The 14,055-nt window shown below is 39.0% G+C and overlaps 1 long non-coding RNA gene across 1 annotated transcript in view; it reads right to left on the bottom strand.

The window, feature by feature from the left end:
- The window catches only part of LOC134671797 (uncharacterized), a 498,925-nt gene that overhangs the window by 270,158 nt on the left and 214,712 nt on the right, over positions 1-14,055 (bottom strand). The window lies entirely within an intron of this gene.

Here is a 14,055-nt window from a genome sequence, read left to right as displayed (position 1 = left end):
TAATAGTAGGAAAAAGCGTGACAGCAACACTCCGTCGAATTAAAAAGGTGGTTTTTGCACAATGAAGTATTCAATGTTTATTTTAATAGTTCAATATTTACTTAAAGAGTGCGCGAAACATACTTTTAAGTATACAAATACCAAGACCATTTCACAAAAAAATAAAATCTGAAATTTTGCAAAAGTGGTGCCATCTAGCGAGAGTTAAGTTTTGAGTAACCTAGGCGAACCACCTTAAGGTCTTTTTTCAGTCTACTTTATAAGGATTTGTAGGGCCTTAAATGTAACTAATACGCCTTTAACCCTTTTCTTGACACAAAAAATCGCAATAGAATCTAGGCGTTACTTTTTGGAAATCCATATAAAACAATCAAATTGTCGCAATGGCAACCCGTACCACGCGACCAAAACTTCGTAAGCGCCGTAAAATTGATTTAGGTCGCGAGATTCACGCTCCGCTTCTATATCGTCAAAAGTCACTAACCATTGAAATTATGGGACAATAAACCGTGTTACAAGTGTAAAGTGCATTGTTACTTTAATTTTTTGATAGTACTTAGTGACTTTTGCTTGTCACCCGACGATATGGTTTGTTGTGAAAACAACATCAACTCATGCCGCGAAATACTGGTTCTGTGTGTCGGTTCTATACGTTAGTAATAATAACCTAAATTAACGTAACCGCGTAAGCGCCATGCATTTTACGGCGGTTACGACGTTTGCGTCGCTTGGTACAGGTTGCGTTTGCGACAATTTCATTGTTTAGTATGGATTCTCTATAGTAATAATAAGTAATAACTCAATGTTTACGGCTAAATAAAACAAGAAAAAAACACCACGCATATTTTAACCCTCTACTATAAGCCATAAGGGTATCAGGAATTATGCAAAATTGAACCCTATCACTTTGAAATAAAGTTCAAAATCAGGTGGGAAATATATTCCCTCTGCCTTATAAAGGCTTAAGATACATTGCCAACGAAAGGGTTAAAGGTCAAAATTCAAAGTAGGTATATTTAAGGTAATATATTTTTGTTAAGTTCACTGTTGCATTTTATTTTTCCAAAGTGGCGTCAGAGTGAAGAAATGGCGTGACCCGGTTTTTATAATAATTTTCTGTATTTAAGTACAAACATTCAATTTCAGATATTTGTTAACCGAGTTTAAAAAACGAGGAGGTTCTCAATTCGTCGGTTTTTTTTTAAATATCTGAGCATTCTGTGTATATTTGCCGTTTTGCTGTCTAGGTACGTTGGCAACATCTGATTTAATGTATTTCTTTCTCATATTCATAATATGTGACGTTATCTATGAAAAGGGACCTTATTGTCGATGGCGCTTACGCCATTGTTAACGAAGCTCCGATATGAATACAATACCGCGCGACGCTCTGTGGTGTGGCGTAAGCGCCATCGACAATAAGGTCCCTTTTCATAGATAATGCCCCATATTGACCTTACAGAAGGCTCTATCAAAATTAAGGCACTGGTCCCACCGCGAGCTAACTAGTAAGCTATGAGCTATCGGCTATAAACACGAACAAAAGATAAGCACTCCCGTGTAAATAAAAGAGACACGGCGATATTTATAGTTACTCGCCCAGCGGTGAGCTATAAATATCGCCGTGTCTCTTTTATTTACACGGGAGTGCTTATCTTTTGTTCGTGTTTATAGCTGATAGCTCATAGCTTACTTTACTAGCTCGCGGTGGGACCAGTGCCAAAAGTTATTTTCTGACAACCGAGGCGCCTCATTTCTAGAAAGTCTGTTGATGATTTATTACAAAACAAATTTGCACCTTATGGTGAAATAGTTGTTAAGAATTTATATACATACATACTTACAATATGGCTGGAATAGAACATGGTAATGTATTTCGAATAAATAAAGATTTGAATGTGTATTTAGAACCCAAAATTATGTGTAAATCAATTTTCATGCATATGAATTTTTTATCTTATTTTTTTTTTAATTCTAATCTAAATTATCTCATTTGAGGGTATTACTGTAATTATTATGATCACGATTTACTTTAAAATCGACTCTTTATTCCGAGTTTTTAGGGCCGGTACAGACGGACTTAGGTTTTTAGTATTATTTTAAACGGTGTGTTGAAGTTTTGTTGCTTTCTCTATATATTATGCTTATACAATGTCCCGAGAATTCATTGAAAAGATATTTAAAATTCCTTATTACCAAAACGGTCTTAGAAATAAAAGAAAATTAGAAAAACTCACTGTCTCGGGTGAGACTCGAACTCATGCTTTATTGGCTATGCGTGCGTAGCCAACATACCAATCGTTTACGCTCTGTAGCGATCGAAACGCAACTGACACTGTCACACTAATATGGAAGGGTGATAGAGATACAAAGCGTTTGGTTGTCGTAGCGCAAGCGATTATCACCTTGGCTAGGCACCCTGTTATGTAATCTATAATACAGTGAAACCTGGTTAATTGGCACCTGGATAAATGGAAAACCTCAATAATTGCAACCAAAAGTCCGGTCCCGGTCCCTTGAGACCAAAAGGCCTCTATAATTGAAATTTTGGAACCTCTATAATTGCAATTTAGAGTTTAGTGCTTTTCGTAATTTTGCCTCTATAATTGACCACATCGCAACTTAAGACCTCTATAATTGACACTGTGCTAAAAAAATCCGTTATGTTTGTTCTTGTTTTTACCTCTATTATTGAAACGAGTTTTGCTTATTACCTCTGTAATTGAAATAATGTAGTTGTATACAGCAGAAACAATATTTTAATAGCAATGATCATTTTATTTATATCTCCATCCAGAATTTAATTTATTTATTGGGTATCTATCACAGCCTGTAGTAGGTGAAATAGTTTTGATCAATAAAAACAAAGTATGCTTTTTACATTCTAATAAAACTTTCTTCTACAATTCAAGGGAATTTTTTAAACCCAAATGATAAAAAAATAAAGTGGTAATTAATGTAGTGTAAAAGTGCAAGTATAGACGGAAGCATATATAGAATGTAAGCGTGTAAATCTACTTAAAATGGTTATTTGCACCTCCATAAAAGAAATTTGTCAGAACGCAACCTCTATTAATGAAAACCTCTATAACTGACACAAAGATTTTTTGAACCTCGTTAATTGACACGACCTGCTTAAATGAAAAACCTGGTTAATTGACAAAAATTGGCCGGTCCCTTGAGATTGCAATTATCCAGGTTCCACTGTAGCCCAAAGTTCGCCTAAGATACCTTTTCAATGGATTTTCCCATGACGAATTGTGACGTTTTCAACCAAAAGGTATAACATTGTCGATAGGCGATTAGGTTGATTTTAAATTGAAGCTATAAGGAAATAGCGCCTTATTGACAACCAGCAATAAGGTTTTGGTTGAGAATGGCACAATTATGAATTATGTTTACCGTCCTCGCAGTTCCTTATGAAGTCACATTGAACATGATATTATGTAATTAATTATATATATATATATATATATCATTTGTGTCGAAGCCTCGTCAAAGGTTCCACTTTCTCGCTTACCATAAGGACGAGATTTGCTTGTATCTTTGTACGAATAACCTGTAAAAGCGTCCTTATTTCAAGCGACAAGTGGGACTTTTAGCTTGGAAACGTCATATTTATTCAGAAACCGTTTTGCTTTAACCTTTTGAACGCTCTCATAAACAAAAACGTCACTTAGGCCCACTTGCACCATTCCACTAACCCGGGATTAAGCGGTTAAACCGTTAACCTATTGTCAATTTGTACTGGTGACCAGGTTTAATTGGTTAACCCCGGGTTAGTGAAATGGTGCAAGTGGGCCTTACACGCCAAGGTAAAGGACGCAAGCCAACTAACGCAAACCTGAACACGTTCCCTGTGTACCTAGGAACCAAAAATTGAGTCCTCACGTGCAACATGTTTTTTGTCAAAAAGTTCATAGCCAGTATGTGCATGCAAATTAAAAAGACCTAGCTCACACGTGTAAATTTTTGCAGTGCTTTAAGTTTATATGGGGTCGTGCATCATTAGTGGTGCATGCACGTATCATATGTACCCCTAAAATGCTACACATATGATGCATGCACAGGGAACGTGTTAAGGCGTATACAGACTAGTAAATTTTTCGCCAATCTGATTAAATTACCCGATCGAATCGGGACGTGCGGACGCAAACGCCAATTTGCCGCCGAATTCAACCGACGATAATGACCGATATTACTGATAAAATGAGGTGCGTCCGCAAGAATACCAATTTGTGACGCCAGTATTTTCGTTCTGGGGCATTTTTTTCAATTTAGAGGGCTCTAATATCACCATAAATCTAAAATTGGTGATTAAATTGGAGATTGACGCCAATTTCATTTCTGATCAAATCGGTCGATTTGATCATCCCGTCTGGATACCGCTTTACTTGAATGTGTCAAGGCTACTTTGACAGCGTACGCCATAACACTAAGTTGTCCCTGGCGCTGTGGGCACGACTAGTGATGACGACTCATGGCTCCCCTACACGATGGCCCAGCGCCGGCCACTCCAAGGGGCGTAGCCATGCGGTAGAATGAGATAGCAATATCACTTGCTCCCTCTAACGCATAAATGCGTCCCTTGGAGTGGCCGGCGCTAGGCCATCGTGTAGAGGAGCCATTAGGTGTTCTTGGCCTTCAAAACTAAAATTCCAAATGTGGTAAAACATGTAAAAAGTTGTCATTTAATATTTATTTTTTTATTTGAAGCAACACTATCCAATATGGCTCAATTATTGTAACAACCTAGGTACCTAATCTGTAAGTACCACTTGCACCATTCCAATAACCCGGGGTTAACCGGTTAAACCTGGAGTTACCATGTTTACCAGTACAACTTGACACTGGGTTAACGGTTTAACCGCTTAACCCCGGGTTAGTGGGATGGTGCAAGTGACCCTAAGTAACTTATCATTCCTTGTCTATGTTGGTTCAAGGTATTTAGGTGTGACGGTTATATTGTATGTCCGGAGATCACGGATCAAAATAACTCTAGTACGTTATTTATTTTATGGCTGGCCTTCACATTTAGCCCCCATTCGCACGAAAGCTTTTTCAACGCGCGTTAAAAAAGCGCTTGAATCTGTCCGCATTCTAAATTCGATTTAACGACCAAGGCTTAAAGTCGAAAATCCAACAACGCTTGATAAAAAGCGCCACCGCTGTCGTGTGAATACATACATGGTTATCCATTTGTGTCATTCAAACGCTTTTTTAACGCGCGTTGAAAAAGCTTCCGTGCGAATATGGCCTTAGCGTCGGCGTCTAGTCAACTCTATGGGTGCTGCTCGACGCAACGTCGGCGCAACTGCGCAGCGACGCCATTTTCGATACAGTTGACTAGACGCCGACGCTTAGGAGATAGTGTAGGGCACAGACAAAACATCCTCCAGACTGAGCATAGTCGCGCTACCCCCTCTGCCACGCATACGGTAATTTTACTCCATGTTCGAGTCGAAAGTGTCTTTGTGTGACGTCCGTGTCTTTGAACGGACCAATCACGGCACGGGGGTATCGTCTTGGGTCGGCGCCATTCGTTTTTCGTCAAGTTCTTAAATTAGTCCTATTCTGCTTTCGTTACTCATTCTACATTGAAAGCCACAGACGATTGTGACGAATGTAGAATGAGTAACGAAAGGAGAATAGGACTAATTTAATAACTTGACGAAAAACGAATGGGACGACCCAAGACGATACCGGCACGGGACTTCGCTCACCTCGTCCCGCGCACCCCCGCATTTTTGGCATCATCGGTTGCATGAAATAATTGCTCTAAACTCTGTCTAGAGGATTCCTAGTCTATGGTGTAGGGTGACTGAGGCCTATAACCAGAGCTCGGCGAGGGTGAGCTGTTTTCAGAGTTTGCACAACATGGACATGCCTTGTCATTCGATTGTATAGTGGTGTAATTTAATAACTAAATAAATTATTTTATTAGGCTGCCTTTCCGCTATGATCTTTACGTCGCCATTAAAACAAATTAATTTTATAGCAAGCTTTTTTAGTAAACCTCTTCAAATAATATGTATATCCATCCATATGCTACTATTAAAGTTTATTTGTACATAAGGCATTGTCATTTAGTTTAATTATAATTAACAAAGTTTTATTTTAATATTTCTTTGTAAGGTGTATCTATATTAATATCTACACTTGACATAAGTGACGTCAAAATGGCTCACCCCTGCCGAGCTCTGCCTATAACACATTAGTGTTCATCAAATTAGACCTTTCATACTAAATGTAGGTGTTCGATAGCGAAGCTGGCCCCGTAGCCAAGATGTTAATCGCTTACGCTCCGTAGCGATCGAAACGCAACTGTCACTGTCGCGCTATAGAAGAGTAATAGAGAGACATAATGCTTTTCGATGTCGAAGCGATAGCGATTGTAACCTTGGCTAGGCCGGCAGGCCCCGTAGCCAAGATGTTAATCGCTTACGCTCCGTAGCGATCGAAACGCAACTGTCACTGTCGCGCTATAGAAGAGTGATAGAGAGACATAATGCTTTTCGATGTCGAAGCGATAGCGATTGTAACCTTGGCTAGGCCGGCTGGACGAGAAAGGGGCGAAAGAAAGTGTGAATTTAGGGCCGATAGAGCAGGACAGTTGGGATAAGTCGGAATAATATGAAAATTAAAACTATATACACGGTGTAACATGAGGAAACCGAATAATTTTAACCACGCATTTCTGAGGTCAAAAGAAAGAAAAAATGTAATATAAGTTTAGGTCAATTTCGGCAAAAAAAATACATTTTTTTGTTTTGTTTTTTCAATTTTTTGAATGTATTTGTTCATAAAAAATAAATGTTATTGGTAAACTTGCTACTTAAAACTGATTTTTACATTTTTTTTCGTAAAACCTCCTTTTTGCAAAGTGTTACTTGTCACTTTTTGACATCTATCAATAAGGATATTTAGACTACGTCCCATAGCAGCAACATTACCATCAAAAAGGCCTTTTACATTATGTAACAACAAAAACTTGTTTATTTTTAAATTAATATTATCTCTGAAACTAGGCGTTTTTAAAAAAAAGTTTATAAAACATTTTTGTCTCTAAATATGATCAGGAATACGCTGTTAAAATTATTCGGTTTACTCATGTTACACCGTGTATAGTATAGGTGTAGACCAAGTTACCTTAAATCCGGATATTGTGGACAACAGGCCCATGTGACGACCAGCCACACTTGACTATGATCTAGATGTGATTTTGGTCCGTGGTCGATAAAGAACATATTGTTATTACTTTTTATTTCCTTTAGCTTAAGATTGGGCTCGTATGAAAGTAATTGAGCGATTGTAGACCAGTTTTTAGATCAACTAACATTTTACATTAAAAAGTTATTATTGGAGGACTATATTATATAGTCAGATGCAGAGATAACTGACCCCCTGTATTGAGATTTGTTTCCAGGGAGGTCACCCAACTCTGCAGCTGACTACATACAAATGAATGCCAATAAAATTCTTATTGGACCTTAAGAGCTGCCAATTTGATCCCGCATGAAAGTTAAGGGAAAATTAAGCTTCGTTTTAAATATTAATTTTTACAGGTTAGAGTATGTGGCACTGTATTCTATAGACACTAAGGTCCACTTTCGCTCAATAGGTTTGAGAACAAAATAGTCAAACTTGTGTCTTGTGTAAGTAAAAGTGGATGTACGGGAATTGAGAATAAACCTTTGTTTTTATATTTAGTATTGTTTTATTTTTTATATGAAATGCTGTACAACAGAACTCTTAAAATTTTCGACACCGTGCCAAACACAAAAGCTGTCACTCGGACGCCACGTCATCGAAGTGTCAAAACTGAAATTGAACTTTATGCTTATGCACGTAGGTCTATGTTGCTCTGTGGTCTGTGACCGATTAATCGGTCTTTGACGTTGGACCTGCGGTGCGGATATATCGGTCATTGGCGTCCAAAAGGTTAAGTGGCCTTCGCCTTTGGTCCCTATTTCTACAATAAGATCTACGAATTGTCCGTTGACAGTGTGGGTCATTGACTTATATGTATATAAAGACTGGCCTTACGGACGCTAAGTATTAGAGATGCAACGGATAGTTGTTTGACCGGATACCGGATATTCGGTCTGACCATCGGCCGAATATCCGGTATCCGGCCGCCGAATATTCGGCCAGCGTAACTATACCTAGATTTCGGTTTTTCAGGTGCGTATCTGCGTATTCTGCAGGTTTGACCTGTTTCCTAGTAAACGTTCGCGCGGACTCATTTCTAGGTTCGAAATGAGTGCGCGTGCAAGTCAGTAGAATGAATAAATTATTTTAAAGTAATAAACAAGTACGATTATGACCGTGTCTGTTTCTTAAATCCAATTTGTTTACTCCGAAATCAAGCAATGTTACTATCCGGTATCCGGCCGTATAGAAGATCATTATCCGGTATCCGGCCGGATAGTAAAATAATTGCCGGATACCGGATAGTAACCGGATATCCGGTGCATCTCTACTAAGTATGTTGCTAGTTCAGCGGTGTCACTCACGAATTCGAGCCAATCGTGCAGTCTAACCTGTCTAACGCAACTAGTTGCGACCAATCGCGCGCGTGATGAGAACTCATCAACCAATCGCGTTGTAGCGGTGTCACACCTTGTCACTTATACTCATCTACTTCTTTGCGTTATCCCGGCATTTTGCCACGGCTCATGAGAGCCTGGGGCACAAAATAAATAATAGTACTAGGTACAGAAGACTCACTCTCTAACAAAACGCGTCTGTTACGATCAGCACAGATATGGCTGTTAGGTGGCGACAGCGCCACGCGCGGCTTATGGCAATCCCCAAAATTGAGCAGGAATAACGGATGTAGGACCTACTTTTAGCTACCTGTAGCAAAGCGACGAAATCGCGGAGTGAGCCACGCCTGCTTATACTAGGTATGTTGTTACAATTATCAGCATAAAAGTGTAAGTATTCATAGGTCAATGAACTTGGTGACTCCTGTTTGGACTATTTGTAATGATGACTTAATGATGAGGTAAAAATCTGAAAAGGATAATTGGTAAAACCTGTATTATCTTTGGTTTATATTTTATAACACAGAAAATGTGCATGAAATTAAACAAGGGAATGGAGAAGGAAATTTATAAAAATATTTTGTATAATTAACAGTTATTTGTTTTTGATGTTTTCCTTTAATAGTATTTTTAGGTAGGTAGAGTTAGACCAAGATAAGTCTGCAACGATTTTTAGCACACGCAGTGCAATTTTCTATGAAATTATGACGTATAAATAACACTTGCACTGTGTGTCTTATCAAAATCGGTGCAGAATTATTTTGCTGGTCTAACTCTAAATATAGTATTCAAAACTTTCGCGTTTTGAATACATAGAATTAAATCGCGATAGCTGTCTATAAACGTGAGTCAATATGTGTAACTCTAATTATGTTCAACATTTTGCACATTATTCATCATAAATATAAAAAAACAAAAAAAACAAAATACATTTATTTCAGATAACTAAGATCCATACATGATAAATTTAAATAAAATAAAATTATAATGCAACCGCTGTTACCCACCCGCCAGGGTGTAGAGACATTGGAAGTTGGTGGAATCTAAAATGAACTAGGCTATTGAGTGAAAACGATGGACTTAAATACTAGGCTATGGGATAAAAAACCGGACGCTTGCCTAATAAACCACCACCATGACACAGAATAAATAATAGTACTAGGTACAGAAGACTCACTCCCTAACAAAACGCATCTGTTACATCCGCGCGTGGCGCTGTCGCCACCTAGCGGCCATATCTGTGCTGATCGTAACAGACGCGTTTTGTTAGAGAGTGAGTCTTCTGTACCTAGTATTATTATTTATTCTGTGACAGAGGCAGAGAATCCTACCCCACCCACCTCCCTTCGGGTGACAGAAATCCCCAGGAGCACTCGTACGTGGGGTGGCTACTCTCCAGCTCGCCACAAGTTGACCTGCGTTGACTAATTGCATCGAAGGGGTGGTCTCTGTCCCTACGCCTAATGTGTAGATTGTTATTACCTATTATTTTAATATTAAATAAACTGATAATATATTTATTACGTACTTACAGTTCAGTATACATAATTTTAATTACAGATAATGATTTCCTCTACCTTTAATATTTAATTTAACTGTTACGGGTGGTTACGGTAAACGGAAAAACCGATTCGCAATTTTAATAAGATTGGTTTAAAATTACCTCATTATATGATTATTGTGGACATGTGAGTAAACATAATATTATCACAAATGGTAATTCGGACTGACTACGGAAAAACGGCGAAGTGGTCACGTATGCAGTAAATATACCTAAAACTGCAGAATTAAGTATTAACCTGAATACTAATGCTGCGTTTTCAGCAAAGATGTGTGTGTATAGCTTTGGTCGAAACGCAGCCATATGAGCCAACAGGAGTGGTCATTTCTCCATCCAAACGTACTCCTCGTTTTCCTCCGTGGTTTTTGAAGCTAGAGCAATGATTTTTTCAACACAGATTAATATTGTCAATATCTGTGTCGGACCGTTTTGCTTTTTTTGATATTTTTGTTTTTTAAGGCGCTATTAGAGCCCTTCAAAAATGGCCAAAATGGCCTAATTGACTATGCCACAATGAGAGGCGCGGTATTCAAAACTGATATCGGTTAGCCAAAAAAATCAAAACAGTCCGACACAGATAATTTTATAATACGTTATGTTTCCAAATTTGGTTCCGATTGGTTAAGTTTTGGAGGAGGAAACAGTCGAGTACGAAACTTCGATTTTTGAGATTTTTACGCAGGATTTTTCGCCTAAGCTACGCCGCGCGCCGCACCAAGATCCAAGAGCGAGTGGGATACGTCATTACCAAACTATGGAGTTGGGCGGGACATGTTGCAGAGTGATGGCAGATGGAATAAAAAGCTAAAGGTGCGTCTACGCTAGGCGAGCCGAGCACTAACCGAGCACGAGCCGAACACAATTCGTCTAATGTGGACCGGCTTACAAGCCACGAACAAGCGCGCTGCGAGCGTTTTGTTCGTGCTCGGCTGCGTTCCGCCAGTTGTCGGTTTTTTGACGAACACAAAGGGATTTGCTTCGCGCTCGCAGTGCGCTCGTGGACGTGTTTAGTGACAGACGTCGGTCGCTCGAGCCGAGCATCATGGAAACGTGGACCGAAGATGCTTCCTTGCAATTAATTGAATTATATTAAAATAATCTATTGATATGGGACCCAAAAAATAAGAAGATTGATTATAAATTTTGTTGATTGGATCTCATTTTATATAGATTTGTAGCTCCCCATCGTCTTGGCCTTTTTCCTTTTTTGCTGACTGCCGCTATGATAACCGCTGCAACAGCAACGGCTGCTGTAATATTATTAATATCGTCCATATTCGCCAAGCGCCGCGAGCACACTGCGGAAAACTACGTTCGAGGAAAGTGATCGTTGCAGGTTCGTTGTACGTCCACACTTGACGCCGCGAACGACGAAGCCGAGAACGGCTCCGCTCGTCCTAGTATTTGATGAATTTTTAGAAATGCTACTGAGTACCCATGGCATGGCTATAACCACACGAGCGCACACGGCGCGTCCTCCAAGCGAAATGGCCTAGTGCGGTCGGCGACGGGCGGCTACACGGTTCCGGACCGACCGCTCAGACCGCGGTCGCTGGCGCGCGCTCGCATGCCAAGGGCGTCCGGAGGTCAAACGAAATTTTGTTGGTAACAACTGTCTACACGGTCCGGGACAGACCAAGGCCACGCGGTTTGGGGGCTTGTCGGCGACCGTGTAGCAGGCCATCTCGTGAAATAATTCCAAGTGACTGATTTTCCTTCATTTGCGGTTGTTATGAGTATTGGGGCATTACATGAGTGTGTGTGTGTGTGTGTTACGATATGATTTGACACGTTGACAGACCATTAAATGACGTATCCCTGGAAGAAGTTACCTATATAATGCGAACTCGCCCGCCGCTGATTGTCAATTGTTTCACCCCACGCAACGGCGCGCCATCGACCATCGACATTCAAACTAACTCCGAAGGGAAAAGTGAAGACAGCCTTTAAAACAGGTCTGATCTTTTTTGGGTTAGGAGTGATTTTTTCTATTGCTGATATAATGATAAATTATTATTACCTACCTATACCTACATAATTAAATAACTTAAAAATTATAAGTTATGAGGAGTTCCATTAGGTTTCAATTTTCGAATGACATTTGTTTGCTCTTTACTTGCCAGAATTATTAAAAATATCTGGGATACCGAGCTATGTTCGGAAAACATAAAAACTCAAAAATGCGCGATTTCCCAGAGATAAGATCAAGCTAGATCGATTTTTCGCCCCCGAAAACCGCCATATAGCAAATTCAATCGAAATCGTTTCCGAGATCCCCGAAATATACTTTATTGCACTTACAAAAAAAGAGTACAATTGGCGGACTTAACCCCTTGAGGCATTCTCTACCAGTCAACCATTGGGCTAAACAGAGACAGTAATTAATTTGGTGCAGGATTGTAAATAGTGGATATGAGAATAGACACAAGGCGACACTATATGTATATATATAAATAAGCAAAATATAGTACGAAAGAGAGGAATAAAGGTACATCAGGGTTTACCTTTGAATTGCCGACAGACATTTCATCGAATGTTATTTCGAAGACAACGTTTCAAGTATTTTCATTTCATCGACAAGTCACTGCGTCGAAGAATTGATACTAGTAAATTTAAATCTAGGACTTTTAATTGGCACTCGAGTTATTTCGTATATAGTTTATATCGTGGTATTTCTTTACGGGTTTTCTTATTTCATTTTGGATTGCATTTAATAAAATTTATTACGCATAAAATTATTACAATATGTAATATTTGACTTTGATAGCCGTTCGTTTCTGTTTGGGGTCGCAGTTCTAACCTAACCTAAACCTACTTTGAAAGCCGTTAGTTTTTGTGTGGGGTCGCAGTTCTAACCTAACCTAAACCTACTTTAAAAGCCATTCTTTTCTGTGTGGGGTCGCAGTTCTAACCTAACCTAAACCCACTTTGAAAGCCATTCGTTTATGTGTGGAGTCGCAGGGTTTACCTTTGAATTGCCGACAGACATTTCATCGAATGTTATTTCGAAGACAACGTTTCAAGTATTTTCATTTCATCGACAAGTCACTGCGTCGAAGAATTGATACTAGTAAATTTAAATCTAGGACTTTTAATTGGCACTCGAGTTATTTCGTATATAGTTTATATCGTGGTATTTCTTTACGGGTTTTCTTATTTCATTTTGGATTGCATTTAATAAAATTTATTACGCATAAAATTATTACAATATGTAATATTTGACTTTGATAGCCGTTCGTTTCTGTTTGGGGTCGCAGTTCTAACCTAACCTAAACCTACTTTGAAAGCCGTTAGTTTTTGTGTGGGGTCGCAGTTCTAACCTAACCTAAACCTACTTTAAAAGCCATTCTTTTCTGTGTGGGGTCGCAGTTCTAACCTAACCTAAACCCACTTTGAAAGCCATTCGTTTATGTGTGGAGTCGCAGTTCTAACCTAACCTAAACCTACTTTGAAAGCCGTTATTTTCTGTGTGGGGTCGCAGTTCTAACCTAACCTAAACCTACTTTGAAAGCCGTTCGTTTCTGTGTGGGGTGGCAGTTCAAACCTAACCTAAACCCACTTTGAAAGCCGTTCGTTTCTGTGTGGGGTCGCAGTTCTAACCTAACCTAAACCTACTTTTAAAGCCGTTCGTTTCTGTGTGGGGTCGCAGTTCTAACCTAACCTAAAATGACTTTGATAGCCGTTCGTTTCTGTGTGGGGTCGCAGCTCTAACCTAACCGAAACCTAAAATTGTTACAACAGAAAAATTTATTAAAGTAATACGTTGAACAAATGAATTGCAATGTTTAGTAGTTGTGCCAATTAAAATAATTTGAAACGAATAAGCGATCAAGTAATATTCGATGAATAGTATTTCTACGCAGTAAGAAAAATTGAAATAAATAGTATATGAAACAAAATAACGCCAAACAATATTACTAGTACTAACGTTTCGATGAATCGTTG

Source organism: Cydia fagiglandana, chromosome 16 (genome assembly GCF_963556715.1).
Source record: "Cydia fagiglandana chromosome 16, ilCydFagi1.1, whole genome shotgun sequence".
Lineage (NCBI taxonomy): Eukaryota > Metazoa > Arthropoda > Insecta > Lepidoptera > Tortricidae > Cydia > Cydia fagiglandana.
This window is presented reverse-complemented; position numbering and strand designations above follow the sequence as displayed.